Source organism: Cimex lectularius, unplaced genomic scaffold, assembly GCF_000648675.2.
Source record: "Cimex lectularius strain Harlan isolate CLEC.00 unplaced genomic scaffold, Clec_2.1 scaffold92, whole genome shotgun sequence".
NCBI lineage: Eukaryota > Metazoa > Arthropoda > Insecta > Hemiptera > Cimicidae > Cimex > Cimex lectularius.
Window position 1 is genome coordinate 707501 of NW_019942502.1, and position 23553 is coordinate 731053.

The 23553-nt window shown below is 33.5% G+C and overlaps 1 protein-coding gene across 6 annotated transcripts in view; it reads left to right on the top strand.

Annotated features, from left to right (window-relative positions):
* LOC106670218 (leucine-rich repeat-containing protein 4C-like) overlaps positions 1 to 23553 on the top strand; it is a 509524-nt gene that overhangs the window by 310299 nt on the left and 175672 nt on the right. Inside the window, exon 1 of one of the 6 annotated variants that reach the window (XM_014400383.2) lies at positions 10668 to 10964. The exons of the other annotated variants lie outside the window; for them this stretch is intronic. The gene's annotated coding sequence lies outside the window, so the exon portion shown is untranslated. Of the gene's footprint in view, positions 1 to 10667; positions 10965 to 23553 lie in introns of those variants that run through there. 6 annotated transcript variants of the gene reach the window in all.

The window sequence follows — 23553 nt, forward strand, 5'->3', positions numbered from 1 at the left end:
ATCTACCTACCAATCTATTCATCTATCCGTCCATCTATCTATCTATCTATCTATCTATCTATCTATCTATCTATCTATCTATCTATCAATCTATTCATCTATCCATCCATTCATCTTTCTATCTATCTCTTTGTCCATCCATCTAGATCTATCTTTCTATCTATCTACCTATTTATCCATCTATCGATCTATCTATATATCTATCTATCTTTCTATATATCTATCTACCTTTTTATCCATCTATCGATCTATCTATATATCTATCTATCTATCTATCTGCCTACCTACGTATCTATCTACGAATCTATCCATCTATCCACCAATCTATTCATCTATCCATCCATTCATCTTTCTATCCATCTATCCGTCCATCCATCTATCTATCTGTCTATCTATCTATCTATCTATCTATCTACCTACCTACCTACCTATCTTTCTATCTACATACCTACCTACCTACCTACCTACATACCTACCTACCTACCTACCTACGTACCTATCTATCTACCTATCTATCCATCTATCTATCCATCCATTCATCTTTCTATCTATCTATCTATCCATCCATCCAACCATTCATCCATCTATCTATCTACCTACCTACCCATCTCTCTATGTCTCTATCCATGTATCCACCAATCTATTCATCTATCCATCCTTTCATTTTTTTATCTAGCTATCCGTCCATCCATCCATCTATCTATCTACCTATCTATCTATCTATTTATCTATTTATTTATTTATCTATTTATAGATTTATCGATTTATGTGTTTATCTATTTATCTATCTACCTATCTATCTTTCTATCTACCTACCTACCTATCTATCTACCTATCTATCCATCTATCTATTCATCTATCTATCCATCCATTCGTTTATCTATCTATCTACCTATCTATCTATCTTTCTATCTACCTATCTACCTAACTACCTACCTATCTATCTACCTATCTATCCATCTATCCATCCATTCGTCTATCTATCTATCTGTCTATGTATCTAACTATGTATCTGTCTATCCATCTTTATCTCTCGCTCTATACTTCCTCCTCTACATTACTCTTTGTCATTCAAATAAATGTAAATTTATCTATAAATTATTTCCTTTTGTTGTTATTCCTTCTCGAACACACTGATTCTATCTCTTTCCCTATCGCACTCTTTCTCTCTCTTATAAAAAAGATAATTACATTTCAACCAAACATTATAGACCTGCAAATTATCAGAATTTTGTATGTGACCAATAATTGTTTACTGTTTCATTTTGAAACAGAATGCGTCTTGAAATCAATTTATTTATGGTTTATTACTTTAATCATACATAACAGATAATCATTGTTTTCTTTCAAATAATTGTTTTGTTTTTTAATCTCATTTACAAAAGTTTATGTGCGATGTTAACCATGGAGACATGTTAAAAAAATAAATAAATGGTTTTAGATATTTTGAAATTACAAAAAAATGCTGGATATCACTAATGAGTAAAAAAAATAAACATATTTTGGTTTAGCAAATCTCGCTTTTTTTTCACATTATCTGCGAATATTTCTTACAAATACGTATAGCAGACAGACGTAGTGCAATCCGGCTCGCAATAGAATGCAACGTGTGCGTTTTTTTTCGGTTCTTCTGTATCGAGTTTGCGAACTGCCTGAAGTCCGAATCAAATTTACCTTCTTCTTCGCAAAGTTGAAGAAATTGAAAGGAGAAAGTTTGTCACCCACTCAAGGGCCGTGATCTCGTTTTCGGCCATAGTTTCCGTGGGGTTTTCTATTCCTAGAGTAGCCGGACAAATCCTTGTCTACTAAGGTAAAAAGCAAACACAGTTGTGAAAATAGTAGTGAGAATTTGTTTTAAATTAATTGTTTTTAAATATAGATTTGTGAATGACTAAATGTAAAACCCAAGAATCCAGTAGTGTAAAACTCAATATTTAAAGGTAGCACAAAATTTTGATTTGCGTCCTTTTAAAGATTCGATTTCCTCTGCTTTGATTCATAGATTTTGTTTGTCATAAACACAAATACATTTTATAAATGTAAGTTTTAATCATAAAGTGCCTAGATATCTATGTTGGTTTATTTTCTTTAATATGTTTACATGGAAATATTTTGTACAATTCTTTCTATCAATTGTTTTCTATTTTTAATTATTTAAAATTTTTAAAAAATAGAATTGTGAATGACTAAATCTAATGAAGTCCAAGATTCCAGTAGTTTAAAACTAATTATTTAAATTAATGGGCCATTTAAAAATTTTGTTATCTCTGCTTTGATTCAAAGATTTTTTTGGTCAGATATACACATACCTTTCAAAAATGTGACTTTTTGTCATAAAGTGACTAGATATGTATGTTGGTTTGTTTACTCTTATATGTTTTATATGGAAATATGTTGTACAATTATTTTTAATAAATTTTGATTTGGGTCCTTTTAAAAATTCGGTTTCCTCTGCTTTGATTCAAAGATTTTTTTGTCACAAACACACCTGTATTTCAAGAATGTGAGTTTTTGTCATAAAGTGACTAGATATTTATGTTTATTTTCTCTAATATGTTTTATATGGAAATATGTTTGGACAATTCTTTCTAACAATTTCTTTTCTATTTTACTAATTTTAAAAAGTTTTTAAATAGACTTGCGATTTACTAAATCTACAGTCCAAGAATCGAGTAGTTTAAAAGTCATTATATAAAGGAAACAGGAAATTTTGATTTGGGTCCTTTTAAAAATTCGGTTTCCTCTGTGTTGATTCAAAGATTTTTTTGTCAGGAAAACACATACATTTCATAAATGTGAGTGTTATTCATAATGTGACTAGATACCTATGTTGGTTTATTTTCTCTAATATGTTTTACATGGAAATATTTTGTACAATTCTTTACATTTATTTATTTAATTTTTTTTTACATAGAATTGTGAATGACTAAATCTAAAGAAGTCCAAGAATCCAGTAGTTTAAAACTAATTATTTACATTAATGGGTCATTTAAAAATTTTGTTTTCTCTGCTTTGATTCAAAGAGTTTTTTTTGGTCAGATATGCACATACATTTCAAAAATGTGACTTTTTGTCATAAAGTGACTAGATATGTATGTTGGTTTGTTTACTCTAATATGTTTTATATGGAAGTATGTTGTACAATTATTTTTAATAATTTTTCTATTTTTGCTTATTTTAAAAAGTTTTTAAATAGACTTGCGATTTACTAAATCTACAGTCCAAGAATCCAGAAGTTCAAAACTAATTATTTAAAAGAATCACGAAATTTTGATTTGGGTCCTTTTAAAAATTCGGTTTCCTCTGTCTTGTTTCAAAGATTTTTTTGTCACAAACACAACTACATTTCAAAAATGTGATTTTAATCATAAAGTGACTAGACCTCTATGATGGCTTATTTTCTCTAGTATGTTTTACATGGAAATATGTTGTATAATTCTTTTTATCGATTTCTTTTCTACTTTTACTTATTTAAAAAAAATTATATAGATTTGTGAATGACTAAATGTAAAGTCCAAATTTCCAGCAGTTTAAAACTCATTATTTAAAGGAAGTAGGAAATTTTGATTTGGGTCCTTTTAAAAATTTTCGATGGAAATATGTTGTACAACCTTTTTATCAATTTCAATTTTCTAGTTTTACTTATTAATCCGTACTTGCTTAGTGGATATAATTGACCATTTTAATTATTTCAATTAATTATTCTTTTTATTTTATTTTTCATTTCAGCCAAAAACCTTAGATGAAAAGAATATTTAATTGGAATTTTTACTTATTTTTAAAATTGTGATCTCAGTCGGTTGAATTGAGGATTATAACACAAAATATGAGATGGCCTGCGGTTTTGAATATAAAGTGTGTTATATTTTTGGGCATCTCGAATGTGCAGAGGACACGGGGCGATATTGAGGATCGGCCTTTGCAGAAAGGGTTAGGAAAGGCAAAGGGTGGCAGTTCACGCTTGATATATAGTGAGTCAATTCCAACAACTTCCAAGCCGGGTTCATAAGCGAGGTGGGGCGAGTCGTATATGAAGCTAGAACGAGCAAATATTATATATGCCAGATATAAAGTGAAACCTTCTGAGGATCGGCGCCGCTGCAATAAATTGTCAGGCAATAAGGCGGGAGACTCCGTTCCGCCGAAATTGTTTATGCCCAATTTGTATTCCGGCTGGTTTTTCACTGTGCATTTGTGCGTTAACGGTTAAGGTCCGAATGAAGTACGGTCGGCTTCGCCCTTGCATACCTTTGCTCGGCCTCAGTCAAGAATAATGGAATTCGTCCACAGGTCACCCCTTTAGGAATTTCGAGAGAGGGGACCTTTTATGATTTATGCGAGACGGAAAGTCGTTTCATTTTTTATCCCTTCGATTTCTCAACCATTTCACAATCGGAATAAATCAGGTGATAAAGGACAACCGTGAATTTAATTCACAAACTTCAAGGTTTTTCATATTATATTAGTTTAGATGCTATATACACGGTGACTTAAGGCCATATGTTGCTACCTATGGAGATAACGTTAGAAACACGGAGAAACTTTTTTATGCCCTTACACAACCTGAAATATAAATTGTGTTTAACATGTCAATACTTCAAGTAGACTCATGTTGGCTGTAATGGTTTAGGCGTTGACACGGCGCTCATCACTGTAAAGTAAAGGTCCCGGGTTCGAATCCAGCGGCCCTGCATTCGAATCCGACATACTTACAAATGGTCTTTTTTTTCAAAAACACCGGCAGCTGATATATAACCTCTGCTGTTGCGAAACCTCATAAAAAAAAAGAAAAAAGTAGATTCATGTGACATCAGATCGATCCCTTTTGTAACTGCATGGAGAGAAAAATTGCTCAATGTGACAAACGTTATGATTTTATGGGTCTTTATAAAGAGCGTGTAGGAATTCGACCTGGTATTTAAATTCTGCTTGAACAGCAGTATCTCAGGTTGACCCGCGTGACTTCGTTTCAGGTCAAAGCTACCTTTCTTATCGGCTTGCGGTGATTTTCTCATTATTACAAATATTAAGACAAGTGTGTGTTTCTTAATGGCCTGCTGTTTTATAATTTGTTGAAGTCGTGAGGAGCAGACGTGGGGTAGTTTATAAAAACACTTTTTCATTTTCTTACCGACGTTTCGACCTTTATTCGGGTCATCTTCAAGGCATAACGTGCGGTGCTATTCTTGTGGTGTCATATTGGTTTATTACTTTACGCCCTGAAGATGACCCGAATAAAGGTCGAAACGCCGCAAAAAAAATGAAAAAGGTTTTCTTCTAAACTTACTCATTCTTGACCGCCCCTTACGACTTCAACAAGTTATGACAAGTGTAACAGGACTCCATATAAATAGCGTGTAAGAATGCCAAACGATGAAAAATTTTTTGGAGCATGGCAGTTCTTTGGGTTCCGAATTTTTGGAATTTCCTGTAGATAGTTGACCTATGGTTACTTTCAGACCACAGCTCGCGTTTGTATGCTAATGTATAACCCCATTATACTTCGTGATCCGATTGACCAAATAACTTCTTTCAATTAATTTTTTTTAAATTATTATTTTTATGTAAGGTTTTTACAAGGGCACCCTCAGGGTGCCGGTGTTTTTGAAAAAAAGCCCATTTGTAAGTATGTCGGTTTGGAATGCAGGGCCGCTGGATTCGAACCCGGAACCTTTGCCTTACAGTGATGAGCGCCCTGTCAACGAGTAAACCTTAGGTGGCCATTCACGATCGCTCCTAGCAGTCCAAACGAAGCGACGCCGTTCCAAAAACCAGGTCAATGGCAAAAGTGAACTGGCGTGCCCGGCTGTGCCGAATATTCGACCGGTCCAAACTCCATCGCGCCATTCCAAATATCTACGGCGCACCGACGGCATGGCGCGTTCGTGAATGGGAAAATTTGGCGTGAACGGTGGAATATTGGAGCGCTGGCATGGTCGTGAATGAGAAAACCCGCGTTTTTTTTTGGCACAGTCTCCGTCTTTCTGTCACTGAGCAAACATCTCCGTCGTACATTCTCAAAAAGTCAAAAACGTTTATTCTTTATTGGCAATGACATCCAATCGAGATTTTATTGTTGAGGTGATTGAATTGTATGAAAGTTTACCATGTTTATGAAAGTGGTGGACAATGATTATATTACCACGATAGGAATAAAAGAAATTCGATCCTCAACCAGTTGGTCGACGTTTTCAAAACAAAGGATACAAATGCAATGAGAGATGCGGTATTCATAACCCCTAACAATGATCAGAAATCGGAGTAGAGAAGTTAGGTTCTTTGTAGTTCATCCATGTAGCGAGAAATCGTAATGTGGTTGCCAACCTTTCTTGTAGTGATGATTTCTCTCATGACTGTCTTTTGTTTTCTAATCAAGCTGAAGGAAATATAAATAAGACGTTAATCTTTTTTTTTGTAAGGTTTTGGTTGAAATGAAAAATAGTGTCACGAGGGGATTCGAATCCACGACATTCGGCTAAATACGCCGCTGCGCTAACCACTTGAGCTATCCTGACTTCGATAGTTCGATCCATTCGGGTACCAACTCCCCATCTCAACCTACAACCTTTCGAATTTTCTCTCTTTTTGCCATTTTTTGGTGTCGGAGAGGATCGAAGTCACGATAGCTCAAGTGGTCGAGCAGCGGCGTATTTAGCCGAAGGCCATGGATTCAGATCCCGCTTGTGGCACTAGCTTTTTCATTTCAACCAAAACCTTACAAAAAACATAATTGAAATAAGTAATTTGGTCAATAGAACACTTAATATAATGAATAAATAAGACGTTTCATCCATCCTTAAATATTCCTCCAATCAGCGGGTCCAAGGGAAAGATCTTGCATCAAATTGATGTGGGTATTACGGCTTCTATTCAGTTCCCTCAAATTTCAGGCACTCCAAATGGAGCTGTACGGCTTGGTGCGGTTCCATTTGGAGTGATCGTGAATGGCCACCTACAGCCACCGACGCCTCCTGTAAGGTATTGGTTGACATGAAAACGTTAGCGTCACGAGCAGGATGGCAAAAAGGAGGGAAAATTCGAAAGGTTGTAGGTTGTGATGGGACGTTGGTGTCTAAGTGGATCGAAGTCATGTTAGCTCAAGTGGTTATAGCAGCGGCGTATTGGCCCGAAGGTCGTGGGTTCGAATCCCGTTCGTGACGACTTTTTCATTTCAGCCAATACCTTACATAAAAAAATCAACTAATGTATAACGTTGTTCTCAGTGACTAACGATAGTTCATAGCTCTTTATGATGAGCGTGAAGGTATGCCACTTGATATTTCAATTCTACTTGTGCATAAACAGTACCTCAAATTGATCCAAGGGACTTAATTTTACGTTACACTTCTCTTTTATATAAAACATTTCAAAATATGACTAACGGTTATATGGTTTCTTCCGGGGGGGGGGTATAGGACACAATACGATATTAAATATGTGCATGAGCATCGCTTTTGCACATGTCGCATTTCTTGAGTTTCGGTTTTCGAAATTTACTGAAGACAGTTGACACACGGTGCCTTACTTTTAGGACAAAGCTCGCAGAGAAAAGTAGTCTAATGTGAATACTTGACCATTTCTACTCCATAGGGAGCGTGTAGGATTTTTAACGATATTTAAATTCTACTTGAGCGTGACCTTCGTCTTTGGGCAAGATTTTTTTAGGAAAGAAAGATTCGTTTCTGTATATACTTAAATCTATCCATTGGCGTGAGTAATGACAGAAACCCAATGACTTTTAATTAGGTTAGTAAAATATTTTCTGTCTAGGGTGATGGAGGATTATTGAGTTGTAGACCAAGGTTTGGCCCAGGGCTACCAATACCAATAAAACAGCTGATTCGTACGATTTTTTTTTAAAGAATGGTTTTATTAAATTGGACATGTTGTTTATAAATGTTTGTTTTACATATTCCTTTTTTCTTTTCCTTTTTGAATAAGCCACGTAGACACGAGCCGTCGGTTATAAGGACAAGGAATCGGGAATCCGAGTCGGTCGAAATTAGGATGGAGGGACGTTCGTACAAGAAAGGGAACGTTTTCACCTATCGGACATTCCAAAGCGGCCCTTTCCAATTCCAACAATCGTTGGATATTTCCTCTTGTTATATAAAACAGGGAAACCTCCATTGACCGCCGAGTAGGCATAAAGTCCTTTTTTCCAAAGCAGCGGGGAAAATATAAAAATGTTAAGTCGGATTTTGGCAAACCAACTGTGCAATTTAGGCAAAAGTGTTGTTTCGTTTCTCCTCGAAAATTAACATCAAAAGAAAAACATAAAAAACACACGTTTGTTCATGACATAAACATTTATACGTATGAAATAAACAACAGCAAAATTGAAAAAAATTGCCTTTTTTTAATTATAACGATTACATTTTGATCTAAAAAATATAAATAAATCCTTAAAATTAATATGGAATAAACAATAAAGATATATTCACAAGCTCTTTAGAACATAAACTTACTATGATTGTAAAAAAGCATAAATAAGGATTTTCAGCAAATCCAGAACTTTTATACTTTTGTAAAATACTTATTTGTCTGTGTGTCTGTACATTACCTTAAATTTAAATTTAATAAAATTTAAAGAAATGGATATTTATTTTATCCTGATGTTGGAAATCAAATTTAGTAAAATTTTTAGAAACCCGACAAAAATTTTAAAATGAAAGAAAAATGAAATGTCACCAACATTAAGGGGTCAATAGTGTTTATTTGTTTCTAACATGTTTTCCTCCGTCGTAGGTCGACTTTTTTTAATGAGCATATGGTATTATTTTCCAATTTCAGTTATCACTGTTTTACGGTGATTAATTTTTATCATCGATGATTTGAATTTCTTTGAGCGTAAGGGTGTTCGATAGAAAAAGAGAGGTACAAAAGAAAAAAATTTTAAAATGAAAGAAAAATGAAATGTCACCAACATTAAGGGGTCAATAGTGTTTATTTGTTTCTAACATGTTTTCCTCCGTCGTAGGTCGACTTTTTTTAATGAGCATATGGTATTATTTTCCAATTTCAGTTATCACTGTTTTACGGTGATTAATTTTTATCATCGATGATTTGAATTTCTTTGAGCGTAAGGGTGTTCGATAGAAAAAGAGAGGTACAAAAGAAAAAGGGTGAGAGTGAGTGTGTGTGACAGAAAGAGAAAGAGAGAGTGAGAAATAGAGAGAGAATGAGAGAGAAATAAAAGAGAGAGCAAGAGAGATTGAGGGGGAGAGAGAAAGAGAAATATGGGAGGGAGTGCTAGAGAGAGAGAGAGAGAGAGAGAGAGAGAGAGAGAGAGAGAGTGTGAGAGAGAGAGAGAGAGAGACAGACAGATAGACAGACAGACAGACAGAGAACGAGAAAAAGAGTCAGAGAGAGAGAGAGAGAGAGAGAGAGAGAGAGAGAGAGAGAGATTGTCGGAGAGGGCGAGAGCGAGATAGGGAGTGACAGAGAGAGATTGTGAGAGCGATAAAAAGCAAGAGAGATTGAGAGAGCAAAAGAGGGTGCCAGAAAGAGAGAGAGAGATGGAGAGAGAAAGAGAGACCGAGAGAGAGAGGGACAGGGAGAGGAGAAAGAAAGAGAAATGGGGAGGGAGTGGTAGAGAAAGAGAGAGAGAGAGAAAAAAGGGTCAGAGAGAGAGAGAGAGAGAGATTGGGGGGGCGAAAGAGGGTGCCAGAAAGGCATGGAGAGAGAGAGATGGAGAGAAAAAGAGAGACCGAGAGGGAGAGAGAGAAAGAAAGAGAAATGGGGAGGGAGTGGTAGAGAAAGAGAGAGAGAAAAAAGGGTCAGAGAGAGAGATTGAGAGCGCGAAAGAGGGTGCCAGAAAGGCATGGAGTGAGAGAGAGAAAGAGAGACCGAGAGAGAGAGAGAGAGAGAGGGAGAGAGAGAGAGAGATAGTGATAGAGAGTGAAAATGAGAGAGAGGGAGTGATGGAGAGAGAGAGAGAGAGAGAGAGAGAGAGAGAGAGAGCGAGAAACAGAGAGAATGAGAGAAAGACATAGCTATGATTCCTTTGTCCTCATAATACCCTCTTCCAATTATGAGATATTTTTTTAATTTGATCGTGATAATTCACTTGTTATCTTTTGAAGAACGTTTGTGTAATAAAATTAAAATAAATATTAATTAATTGAAATAATTAATAAATGATAACAATTTATATAAAGTATTTGGTGTATGAATTTAATTTTAATTAATGTTCCATTTTTAGTTAAAAAATAATATTTTGCTCAATTTTAATATGTGAATTTCTGTATTTGTTATTTATTTGAATACGTAAACTCGACAAACGGACTCGCGCCCATTGTTATTATTATTGTTTAATACTTTTTGTATTGTATTTCTTTCTAGTTAAATGTTTGTAAAGCTTTCATAAAATGATCAATTTTTTTCTGAAATATTTAATTTTAAAAAACTTTTGTTGAAACGTGATGAAACAATGGAATAAACAAGGGTGTAACCATTGATCGTACGTATTTACTCTGGAATAGGTAGAAAATTTGAATCCAAACAGTGGCATTTATATTAGACGGTCCAAATGCCCCGGTTTGTATTTATTTTGCACAAAGCCCTAAATTATTTGTTTGTGACAGAATTGAATGGTATTATCAAAATTTCAACAGGCGCGAAACCTCGGCGACAAAGCCGTGGTATTGACAAAGGCGTTAACGGGGCTTTTCCTCTTCCCATGGGTCTCGTCCAGTCTGGTGAAAATCTCGGTGCTCGTCAAAGGGTGGTAAAACGAAAAAAAAGACAAAAAGGAGCCGATATGAAACGGATTGGTATAAAACGATGTTAGGGGTTGGGGGTTGTTACCTCCCCACCCTCTTTCAAGTCCCCCGAACGCCGTCGCTAAGCTTAGCCAGTCGAGAACGAAAACGCGACCTGTGAACATCCCACGAAGTGCCGCATTTTTCCGATGAGCCCTTTGTCGTCGTCTTCGCATTCGGATGTAACATAATAAAATAAAGGTCGGTAAAGTTTTATTTTTCTACTTGATTTCTTTTTCCCTTCGTTCTGACGTCGGACGTTATTAAATTTCACCCCTACTTTTGGAATGCTCTATCTTCACATACATTTCCCTACCGGAGGTTTATTGTTGTGTAAATACACATAGCTGATAACATAAATATCATATATGAATTGAAATGAATAAATTCGTATTATAGAAAAAACACGAAACAAAATTCTTACAACTACTTACTCAATTTTTTATAATAATTGCTTAGTTACACAAACAAATCAAATTTTAAAATTATTTCTCGGTTAAAAAACGCATCTGAAAACAATAAATAAAAAATACCAGTTAAAGTGGAGTTAAATAGAAAAAATAAGTCCACCTTTATTATTTGAAGAATGAAGATTTCTCTTCAAGTTTTAAAGTGCCCATACATGACAATATTTGTACACAGTCGTTCTGTAAAACAAAAACTAGAGTGAAAATGATACCTCTTTCTAACTATTTACTTTATAAATAATCAAGATTTACATGCAAAAAGATAATAGAATTTGTTTTGACTGTTCGATGCTCTTTTATGTCAAATAAACGTTTGTATATATTTGTTAAAAAAAAAAAAATTAAGAATCAATCATGGTCGAGTGACATATAAAACGATATGACAAACAATAAATAAATAATATAAACTAATAAGGTATATTTTTTAGGTAAAATATTGCACCTATCTTATTTGAAAAATAAATATTTTCTCCTGTTTGTTACAATTTTCATTGAAATTCAATTTCCACAACATCCTATTGTGTTAACCCTCTCGATATAGAGAATTTTTATTGGAAAAATCTTTTCTATAAGAAATCATAAAAATACATGACAAAACTTGGCTTTTAGATACTTTTTTCTTGTAACAAAATCATGCTTACTTGTCAAACTTCTTTGGATTTTTCATCGTTGAAATACGCAAATAAAACGAAATACCAAAAAATAAACAGTAATACTAGTTAGAATGGAGTTATTTAGAGGAAAATATTTCTCTTTTGGTGATTGAAAATTTTTTCCCATAATTAACAATAACATAAGTGACAATGTTGATTAGATACATTCAAGGTTTCCACACAGATAATTTCTCTTTATGCAAAACTTGGTGTGATGGGAATATATTATAGAAACTTAAAAAAAATCATTTTATGGAAAATTTTAAGAACCCAAACAGATTTTCATGACAAAATATGACGTAAAAATACAATTATTTTTGGCTATTTTATACTTTTTTCACAACAAACACTTGTATACACTAGTCAAAATTCTTTGGATTTGTCTTCGTTGAAACTCTCAAATAAAACGATATTACAAACAATAAATAATGTTAGGTAGAATGGAGTTATTTAGTAGAAAATATTTTACTTTTGGCGATTAAAAACATTTTCATATTATTTTAACCAATTTGGTAGATTATATACATTAAACGTTTTCACAAAAATAATTTCTCTTTATGAGATGTGATGAGAATGTCTATAGAAAGTTTAAAAATATCATTCCATAGAAAATTATAAAAACACTGATTTACATGAAAAAATATGATGTACAAATAAAATTATATTTGGCTGGTCGATACTTTTTTTCATAACAAACACTTATACACAATTTTTCAAATTTTTTTTACGGATTTGTCTTGGTTATATATAACATACGATTAACAATAACGCCAATAGAGCTTTTTTGGGAAAAATATTGCACTTTAGTCTCTGGAAGAACGAAGATTTCTCATATATTTTTTACAATGTTCGAAGATTATGAACTTCCAATGTTTTCATAGAAACAGCTTACTTTCGTACGAAAAGTCTTGATTTGATGAGAATATCTATAGAAAGTTTAACAATATCATTCTATAGAAAATTATAAAAACACTGATGTACATGACAACATATGAAGTACAAATACAATTATATTTGGCTGATCGATACTTTTTTTTCATAACAAACACTTATACACACTTTTTCAAATTTTTTTTACGGATTTGTCTTGGTTATATATAACATACGATTAACAATAACGCCAATAGAGCTTTTTTGGGAAAAATATTGCACTTTAGTCTCTGGAAGAACGAAGATTTCTCTTATATTTTTTGCAATGTTCGAATGTTACGAACTTCCAATCTTAGAAACAATGTGTGGTGATTACTGACCCCTGAAGATGTTCTCAGTAAAGATCGAAACGTTGGCACGATAAAGAAAATGTTTTTATGAAACCTACCTCACACCAGACCGCATCTTACGATTTCCGAATAATCATAGAAACAAATTATTTTCGTACGAAAACTCCTGGTGTTATGAGAATATGTATAGAAATTAAAAATTCATTCTATAGGAAAATTATAAAACACTCAGTTTCATGACAAAAAATGGTATGCAAACAAATTATTTTTGGCTGTTAGATACTTTTTTAAAATAAACACTTAATAAAAGAATTTTAAAAATTTATCTTTACGAGACGCTTATATAAAACGATATAAAAAAGACGAAATCATTAGTAAAAATTAGATTTTCAGGACATATTTTTCATATTAATTTTTTGCTTGTTAGGATGCAATTTTTCAAAATAAATATTTACACTTGTCAAAATATTTTTAAGAATTGGTCCCGGTTGAGTCGGCTATAGAAAACGATATAAAAGCATTAAACAAATAATATCGCTTAGTGTGAAGTTATTTAGGAAAACGATGTCGGTTTTATTGCTCGAAGAATTAACATGTCTCCCCTATTTGTAACAAAGCTCATAATTTATATTCATAAATCCAATATTTTTATTCAGTTTGACTGTCATAGAAAGCACCGTTGTTCTTTTGTGAATTTTATAATGATGTCTCTTTTTTAGAAAAATTGTTCCGTAGAAAAACTTTAAAAAATTACGATTTACAGAACAAAACATGATGTGTTAATTAAACTTTTGTTATTAAGTACATTTTTTTACGTAAATAAACGCACGTTAAAAGTAATATCTCGGTTAAACTGGTATATAAACGTTTTAAGAAAATATCTCTTAGAGAGGAGTTATTTAAAAACATCCAATTAAGATTCCATGTCTATTCTTGGATATCTTTTACTCTTAAGTACTTACCATATATTCATACAAAGTGCAGTCGTTTACACTTGTCAAAATAGATTTAAAAATTTATCCCACTTTTAAAAATCGTAATATAGCTATAAATAAATAAATATACATTTAGGGTGTTCTAGTATATCTTTATTATTTTATGATTAACAATACATTTGAACATTATTATTAGTACGTTATAAATTTACAATGAAAATTATAAAGTATTAAAAGTATGTTACAATTTGTTGACAAAAGAAATATTGAGTCAACTAGTTTCTAAAATTAACCCTTCATCCTCTTAATAATGTCAAATAAATTAATTTTGTTTGTAATAAATAAATTTCTATTGATGGTCTGAATTTAATTTTTGTGGATAGAAAATCATAAAAATTCTGAATGGCATGACAAAATATGAAGTATAACTACAAGTGTTACATATTGAGTTTTTGTTTAACGAACGTTTTGTAAATTAAATTTCCGATTAGATATTAGTATAAAAAATACGCACAGAAAACTGTATAAAAATTAATATCTTTTAGAGAGGAGTTATTTATAAAATTCAAATTACGATTCTATGCCTATTTTTGGCACGCTTTTTATTTACATACTGACAACATTTCTTTTTTTTCAATCTAAGGTAGGGCAGTTTTTAATGCCAGACCTGTATATAAATTTATTTAATGGACCCATAAAAGAACCATAAAAATATTGCATGATGAATCATGATGTATAAATAAATTGTTTTTAGAAAAAGTTGGGTAAAATTAATTTACGAATATACCTGGATTAAAACAAGTCCATACCAAAACAAAAAAAATATGTATTTACAATCAGCCCAAATCGAAATAAGTTACATAGCAAGGGAAAAAAGAAAAAGAAGATAAAATCAACGAAAAACATCGAACAGAGAAGCTATCTATTGATAGTATTCCTAAATCAAAAATCACTTAATTACTCGCACTCTCTGAGAGAAGGTCTCGAGGCCAATAATTTTTTGACGTCTAGGAAGGTTCTTAAGAACAGAGGAAAGATGTTACCTTCATTTAAAAAGGGAACATTTAGTAGGATTATGGTGCGGTTGGAAACAGCATAGTTCTACACCTTATGTTCATAATGGTTTCAGTTTTCAGTAATATAAGATTATTTTGCTGTGAAGAGTGTCTTTTAAGTAATCGGTATGATCGGTTCAGATCTATCTTTTTGAATATTGTATGGGAATTCATAATTAGTCGTTTGTATAAATACAGCTGTAGGTAACGGTTTTTTTTATTTGGAAGAGGGGTCAGGTTATAATAGATGGAGGTAGAATGATGCGACGGATAGTAGAGGTTAGATTTTCAGGCGTTGTGATGTTCAGTTTTATACGCCATTTTTTGAACCATTGTATAAAATATAGGTGCGTTGGAGGGTTTAGTGAGCTATGACACTGAAAAGTGTCATCAGAGTATGTTAGAATTGGTTTCGGGATGGTACGGGAAACAGTAGCGGGCCGAATTCGCTACCCTGATGGACTCCCGCGTCCACCCTTTAGAAAAGGCGGAGGATGCCGATGAGTTTTCACAGAAAATCCTGGTGACTGTTCCACATCGAGAAAGACTCCCGAATAGAATTCTTTCTTCTCATGTGCTTGGGAATAATTTCTTTTCGAGAGGAGTTATTTTATGAAAATTTAATTCAGATCCTAACCCTATTTTTGAACCTCTTATTTTATAAACTGAAACATTTGTATACGTACATTTTATAAACTAAAATATTATTATATAATATTATAAGTATCTATAAATAATGTTTTATTAATAAGTGGATTAATTTTTAAATAAATGTTATTAAAACATGTTTTACAATAACTATCATATAAATTTAATTGTGTCATTCTTGAAAATATTTAATTTATGGTTGGTTTTATTTTCACATTTTTATTTACTCAATAAAACCATATACATCGTAAAATATAATTAGGTATTTAACCAGATTTTATTTTATTATCTACAACATAAGTCAATTTAAATGGCATGCTATATATATTAATTTTTATAGAAAGTCATAAAAATATATGAAACTTAATGGGAAAATAAATTTATTGATATAAACATTTTATTTATAGTTGTCGAATTTTCTTTGAGTTTTTTTAAACGAATTTTGCCATTTTATGTATGTAATCGTGTTGAAAAAAAATTAGATGGCCTATTTAATAAATATTTAACGTTTGAAAACTTAAAAAAATTAGTAAGTATATGTATTAGTACAAAATAGTGAAATGTACCTTTCTAGTCACAAAAAAAAACGAAAAGTTATTGTTATACAAAAGTCTGGAACATATCCAAAGGTCTGGAGCCTATAGCTCAGGGTTTTTTTTAAATCGATTTTGTCTGCTGACCCTTACTTCAAGAAGAACTAACATACAACATTATGATTCAGCCATGTCGAATCTTGATAATTGGAAACCCAAGGGACCACAAAAATAATTCGAATTATCAAGAGGAAAAAAATGTTATGAGTTGATATGCATTTTTCCAAGTTACTGCTTAAATCGTACATGTATAAAACGTAGTAAAAATAATAAAAAGGTCGAAATAGATCGACTGTAAAATTTAATTTAGTTACGCATTATTTTAAAAAAAGTCGTGGTGGTTTTTGTTTCAATTTGGCCTCGCGTCGTTTCTTTAAATGATTTTCCGAATTGACCAGTGCTGATATCGACAAAACACAGACCGCAGAATATAAAAAACCAGAAAAAATTCAAAGAAACTTTAGGCTGTAGGGAAATAAATTTACGGGAATATAATAAAGAAAGAAAAAGTGTTTTAAAAAAGTTAAAAAAAAAAAATAATAAAGAAAAAGTGCAAATTTTGAAGATAGGACCTTTTCAATTAACAGCATGCTTTTTCTCCCTCTGTTAAGGAAAATATTTCATATTAATCCATTTATGTTTCGTTCACAATTGACCATATTAATTATTTAAATTAATTATTATTTTCATGTAAGGTCATGGTTGAGATGAAAAATTGGTGTCACGAGTAGGATTCGAACCCAGGATCTTCAGCTCGAGCTATGGTCACCAACTCTTCGTCTCAACCTACAACCGTTCGAATTTTACCCCTTGTTGCCATGTGTTCAAAGCCGAAGGTTGTGGGTTCGAATCCCGCCAGTGACACTAATTTTTCATCCTAATTAAAAACCTTAAAATAAAAAGAATAATTAACTAGAATAATTAATACCGTCAGCCACTTGAGCTAACGTGACTTCGATCCCATCGGACACCAACTCCTCATTTCAACCTACCACCTTTCGCATTTTCCTTATTTTTGACATTTTTCAAATTTGAATTTTGAAATAATGAAATGATCAATTATGATCACTAAAAATAAATGGATTAATATAATAAGTAAAGAAGTAAACACTTCACTAACAGCTCCCCATTTTTTTAATAATACTCAGAGAATCGAATCTTGATTAGAAGACATTTGAAAAATGGCAAAAAATTAAGGGAAAATTAGAAAGGCTGTAGGTTGAGATGGGGATTTAGTGTACGAGTCATGATAGCTCAAGTGGTTAGAGCAGCAGCGTATTGAGCCGAAGGTCGTGGGTTCGAATCCCGCTCGTGACACTAGCTTTTTGCATCTCAACCAAGACTTTACATAAAAAGAATAATTAACTGAAATATTACGTATTACTGAGTTGTCAAAATGCACAGAATTTTGTCGATTTACCGAAGTGACCTCCTGAGGGGTTCGTATTACAAAGAAATTCGAATAATCAAATTTCGAACTACCAAGAGTCGACTGGAATCCTTTTTTTCGATATAGCGTTTATCAAAGTAATAAAGATTTTGCTCCGTTTTCGACTATTTAACGGGGTAATGTAATTTACCTTATTTTATGGATGGTCTAGTGTCTTGTATGCTGTTTTGATGTGGCCGAAATGACCATATTTTTTATTATCGAGATTTAAGCCGGCCCAGGCTGGCCATTTGATTTACATCTTTACGGTCGCTTCCATTTGCCAAGATCCTCTCAATAGGTCGGCGCAGATATCTCGGCCCGATATCACCATTTATCACTTGAGTAAACCCTTAAAACCCCGCTTCTCATATATCTCGCATATCGCCCGGCAAAAGGATACACAGTTTCGCTCTTTAGCACGGGGATTTACTCATGTTTTTCAACGGTCATGGGATTACAATCCAAAGAAATACACAGTTGACGTTTTAAATCTGTCCTGTGCGGTTTATTCTAGCCTTTTTGGACTAACACAAAATTATAAGAACCAAATTGTTAATTATTATTTTTATGTAAGGTTTAGATTGAGATGGAAATGTTAGTGTCACAAGCAGGATTCGAACCCACGACCTTCGGCTCAATACGCCGCTGCTCTACCACTTGAGCTATCGTGACTTCGATCCACTCGGACACCAATCTCCCATCTCAATCACAACTTTTGAATTTTCCCTCCTTATTGCCATTTTTCAAATATCGTGTAATCTATTTTTAACGTAAATGTTCTGTCTAATTTTTTATGTGCAATATGTATGATTATCGTCACTTCGATCCACACAGACATTAACTTCCCATCTCAACCCACCTTTCGAATTTTCCCTTTTTTTTGCCAGTTCACAACCGTACATAAAGTTCAATTAATTGAAAGAAGTTATTTGGCCAATCGGACCAAGCACTCTATTAGATTTAAGAAGTAAAATGAAATATATCTTCACTAAAGCTATCCGTGGCCATTACATTTGTCGCCGAGAATCGAATAGATTACATGACATTTCAAAAATGGCAAAAAGAATGGAAAATTCAAAAGTTGCGGTTGAGATGGGAGGTTGGTGTCCGAGTGGATCGGTGACGATGGCTCTAGTTGTTAGAGCAGCGGCGAATTGAGCCGAAGGTCGTGGGTTCGAATCCCGCTCGTGACCCTACCTTTTTCATCTCAAGCAAGACCTTACATAAAAAGAATAATGGATTATCTTATACATTTATAAGAAAGTTAATTCCTACTTGATTGATAATTACAGACCTGATTGTAAATCTTCCGTTTTCGCCAAAATGTTGCATTCTATTCCTTCATCAATCAGCATGGTTTCTTAACGGGTAGATCCACTAGTATCAATTGATTTCATTATTAAGATTTTATTGTTAATTCCCTTGAGATTCGAAATGTTCAGGCTGTATATACAGAATTGTCTAAATCCTTCGATAGAGTTGACATTGATATTCTTCTTTTTAAGTTGAAAATCCTTGGAGCAGGAGATCCTTTGTTATCCTTCATCGCATCATTTCAATCTGGCCGCTCTTTTTCTGTTCTCGTTAATAACTCAGTATCGGATAAGATTTCATCATTTTCTGGCGTACCACAGGGTTGTCACTCCGTGCCAATATTAATTCTTGTTTATTTCAATGATGTCTGTAGAATATTCAAGAATTGTAAGATTTGAAATTTTTGAAATTTGTGTCTTCAGCTTAAGATTGGGTTTACAGGGCGAACTGTACAGGTTCATTAATTAGTGTCTCCCTTTGAACGTAGCAAATGCAAGGTAATTTACTAAAAATATCTTACCTTGTGACTTTGATTGTTTTGATTATTTCGTTGATGGGCAGAGATTGGAAGAGGTCGACACTATCTCCGACCTTGGTGACTTTTTAACAAGAAAGAGCGATTTCAGTGACCATATCAAGCCAATTCGAGGTAAGGCTCTACGCAATCTTGGTTTTATTGCTAGGTTGACTGGAGATTTTATAAATGTCTTGGCAGTTAAAATAATATAAATCCCTCGTGTGCAGCATATCGAATATGCAAGTGTCGTTTCGCCCCCTTTCCATGTCGGTGAGATTAGCGACTTAGAAAAATTACAAAGGACATATGTTACCATTTGTACCCACAAGAAGGACATTAGGCAAATCTTGGGGACTAAAACCGAAAATGGCCTATTGGCTATACACGGCAGTAATAAGACCCAGAATAACCTATGGATTACTAATCTGGTGGAACAAAGCTTAACAAAAAGTAGCTTCCCAAACATTAGGCAGCATAAAAAGACTAGCAAACCTATGTATCACAGGGGCAATGAGAACAATCCCTACAAAGGCATTAGAAACTTTGCTAAACCTACCTTCACTGGAAATATTCATACAAGGAGAGGCTAGGAAAAGCTCACTTAGGCTCCAGAAACAATTAAATTGAAAAGGAACTAAACAATTCGGGCATACGACCATAATCAACAAAATCAGACACCCATTATTAGAAATGGGGTCTGATTATATGATCCCGGAAACAATTTTCACAACTTCCTATAAAGTCTCAATGGACTATAAAGGAGAGGAAGAACACAGGAGAACATCAGATACAATGATATGGTACACAGATGGCTCCAAAACAAACGACGGAACCGGATCAGGCGTTTTCTGTACAAGCCCAAAACATGAGCAATCAACCTCATTAGGGAAGTACACTTCGGTCTTTCAAGCGGAAATACATGCCATCATTGCTTGTGCCCTGGAATCTTAAAAGAGGTTACACTAACAAAACAATCCTCGTAAGATCTGATACTCAAGCAGCCATTAAAGCATTAGCATGTAAAAGAATCACATCAAAATTAGTCAGTGAATGCATCCAAAATTTCCAAAACCTGGGGAAACACAACAACCTGATGATATCTTGGGTGCCAGGGCATAGAGGAATTTTTGGTAACTTGAAAACAGACAGTCTGACCAGAGCAGGATCCGCAAGACCGTGCATAGGCTCCAAACCTATACTTGGGATAAAAAAAAAAATAGAATCCTCCATCGCAGAATGGATCCAAACAAAACAAAAGGAGAAGTGGATAAACTCCAGCGGTGCTAGACATAGTAACTTATGATGAAACAACCCTCGCCGAGCCTGGCAAAAACACTGCTGTAATTGGAGATGGCCAAACTCAGAGGAGTGGTAGGACTACTAACCGGTCACTGGCATCTGAGAAAACATCTACACAACATACAGCGATGATCCCATTTGCAGATTATGTAGTGAGGAGGAGGAAACAGCCACTCATATCATGTTCGAATGCGAAGCAACAGCTCAATGGAGGTTTTACCTAACGTACGGAAAAAAACTTAGGGAATCAAATTGCAGCAGCAACAGTCAATGACCTGATACTTCTAAGAAGAAGGATTGAGTCTATTGACTGAACTAAGGAACTAGGAAGGTACAATAAGCCAGAAGGTACAAATCCCGCTTCCTAATATCCTTTTCTACCATACCATTTGTACTCCTGGATGTAGAAACACGTGAGGATCCTTAAAGTCCGGACTTATTCCCGAAGTGACTTCTCACTGTCTTTGACGGCTACTCGCTATATGGATAAAATTTTGGAACATCATGCGTTGCCCACCCTAAATGAAATCAGCGACAATTCTATTCTAGTGCACGACAGTGCTCGCACAGTGCAAAGATACCTTCTACGGCATAACATCAAGGTCTTAAGCGGCCCATAGACGGTCAATATTATTGTCCAATAATTTGTCGGTTGCCCCTTAACGTTCAATAATTTTGCACAATTGCAAATTTTTGACCGTTAATCAATACTTATTCAGAAATCGTGAGATGCGCCAGAACGCATCTCACGATTTCTGAAGAACTTGAATAGTTTGAAGACGATATTGAAGTTTGTGCAATATTTTGTGCACTTGTTGATATTTCACAAACTGACTGATATTGCACAATAATGCCAACAGACGGTACAATATTTTCCAGGTTGTACAATATATTTTCAACTTTTCGTCAATCATGCAACGTATTGCACAAACTTTCAATATCGCCTACACACGATCAATTAAATTGCACAACCCAAAATATTGTGCAATAATATTGATCGTCTATGGGCCGCTAGACAAGAGGAGGAAATACGCGATATTGAAACGTTAATTAAAAATCTAAAACAAATTTTATCTGTCCTTCTTTTTGTGTTAATTTATTATTTTATTTTCCTTAGCAGTGTACATTTTTTAAACTTTTTTAAACAAAAACTCAATTATTAAACGTTAAAAAACGAAAATTTGATTAATGTATAAAAATATATAAAAATCAAGTTATATTACAAGTGGGTTGAATTCTTTCCCTGTCGGTATATTTAATTTTGGCCATGTTCATTCAATTTGTACATGGATTGTCTCTGAAAAAAAGTTTTGATTTAGTACAGCAAAAAATACATGTGTTTGATACAGACCAAAGGAGTTTAACAATACGGAAAATTTTTTAAAAGACGATGTACTTAGTCAACGTAATTTATCTTACAAAATAAAAATGGCCGGTATAATTAATAAAAAACCTATAAACAAATTATTATCCCTATGATGTTAGATAAACTAATATATATAAAAATAAATCCATTGTTTATAGATATTATTGATGAACAACACGGTTTCGTCAAGAATAAATCAACTCTAACAAATCTCTTATCGTTTCAACAGGATATACTCGATGCCTTTCAAAATAAAAACCAGGTAGATGCAATCTACACTGATTTCGTAAGGGCCTTTGATAACGTAGACGATGGCCTACTTTTTCATAAAGTGCTGGGTAGAGGTGGCAATTTCTTGCATTGGTTATTGACTATTTATCTGGTAGAATACAGGTGGTATCTTTGAAAGGTATTCAGTCAAGGGCCATTAGTGTTACCTCCGAGGTACCTCAGGGTGGCCATCCTTCACCTCTTCTCTTCAACATTTACATCACCGACATTGTCAAGTGTTTTTCAATGTCTAAATTTAAGCTGTTCGCAGATGATTTAAAGATCTATAGAGTAATTATGTTATTAAAGGATTGTGTTATTGATCCATTTGAACTGAACAACCTAATTGTTGTGATAAAAATAATTTATAATAAATTATATGCTCTTATAGAATTTTTAATCCAATTATATTTAGTTATATTTGTGACATAAATTTTAATTAGCAAAAACCAATAAAAGGTTTAGGAGTCATCTTTGACCCAACTGTATCTTTTACTGATCATATAAATGCTATTGTAAATAAAGCCGTAAAACTGATAGGATTCGTAAAAAGAAACACCAAGGATTTCAACAATATAAATTGTATAAAAACGCTATACTTGTCAATTGCTCTATTCTTGAGTTCAACCCTCCAGTTTGGTATCAAAGTTATCTCAAAAAAATCAATAAACTTGAAAAAGTTCAAAATAGGTTTTTAAGATTCTTAGCCTATAAATTACACCAAAACATAGACTACATAAATTATGATGAACTAAGGGCTGTGATGGAAATTACTCCCTTAAAATAAAAAAAGATATTTATGATGTTATACTTTTATATAAATTAAATTCACTGTTTTTCGTGGTCCGCTTGACCAATTCATATCATTCAATTAATTAAGGTTTTTAATTGAGATAAAAAAGTCAGTGTCACGAGCGGGATTCGAACCCACGACCTTCGGCTTGATACGCCGCTACTCTACCACTTGAGTAGCGGCGTGTCAAGCCGAATGTCGTGGGTTCGAATCCCACTCGTGACACTG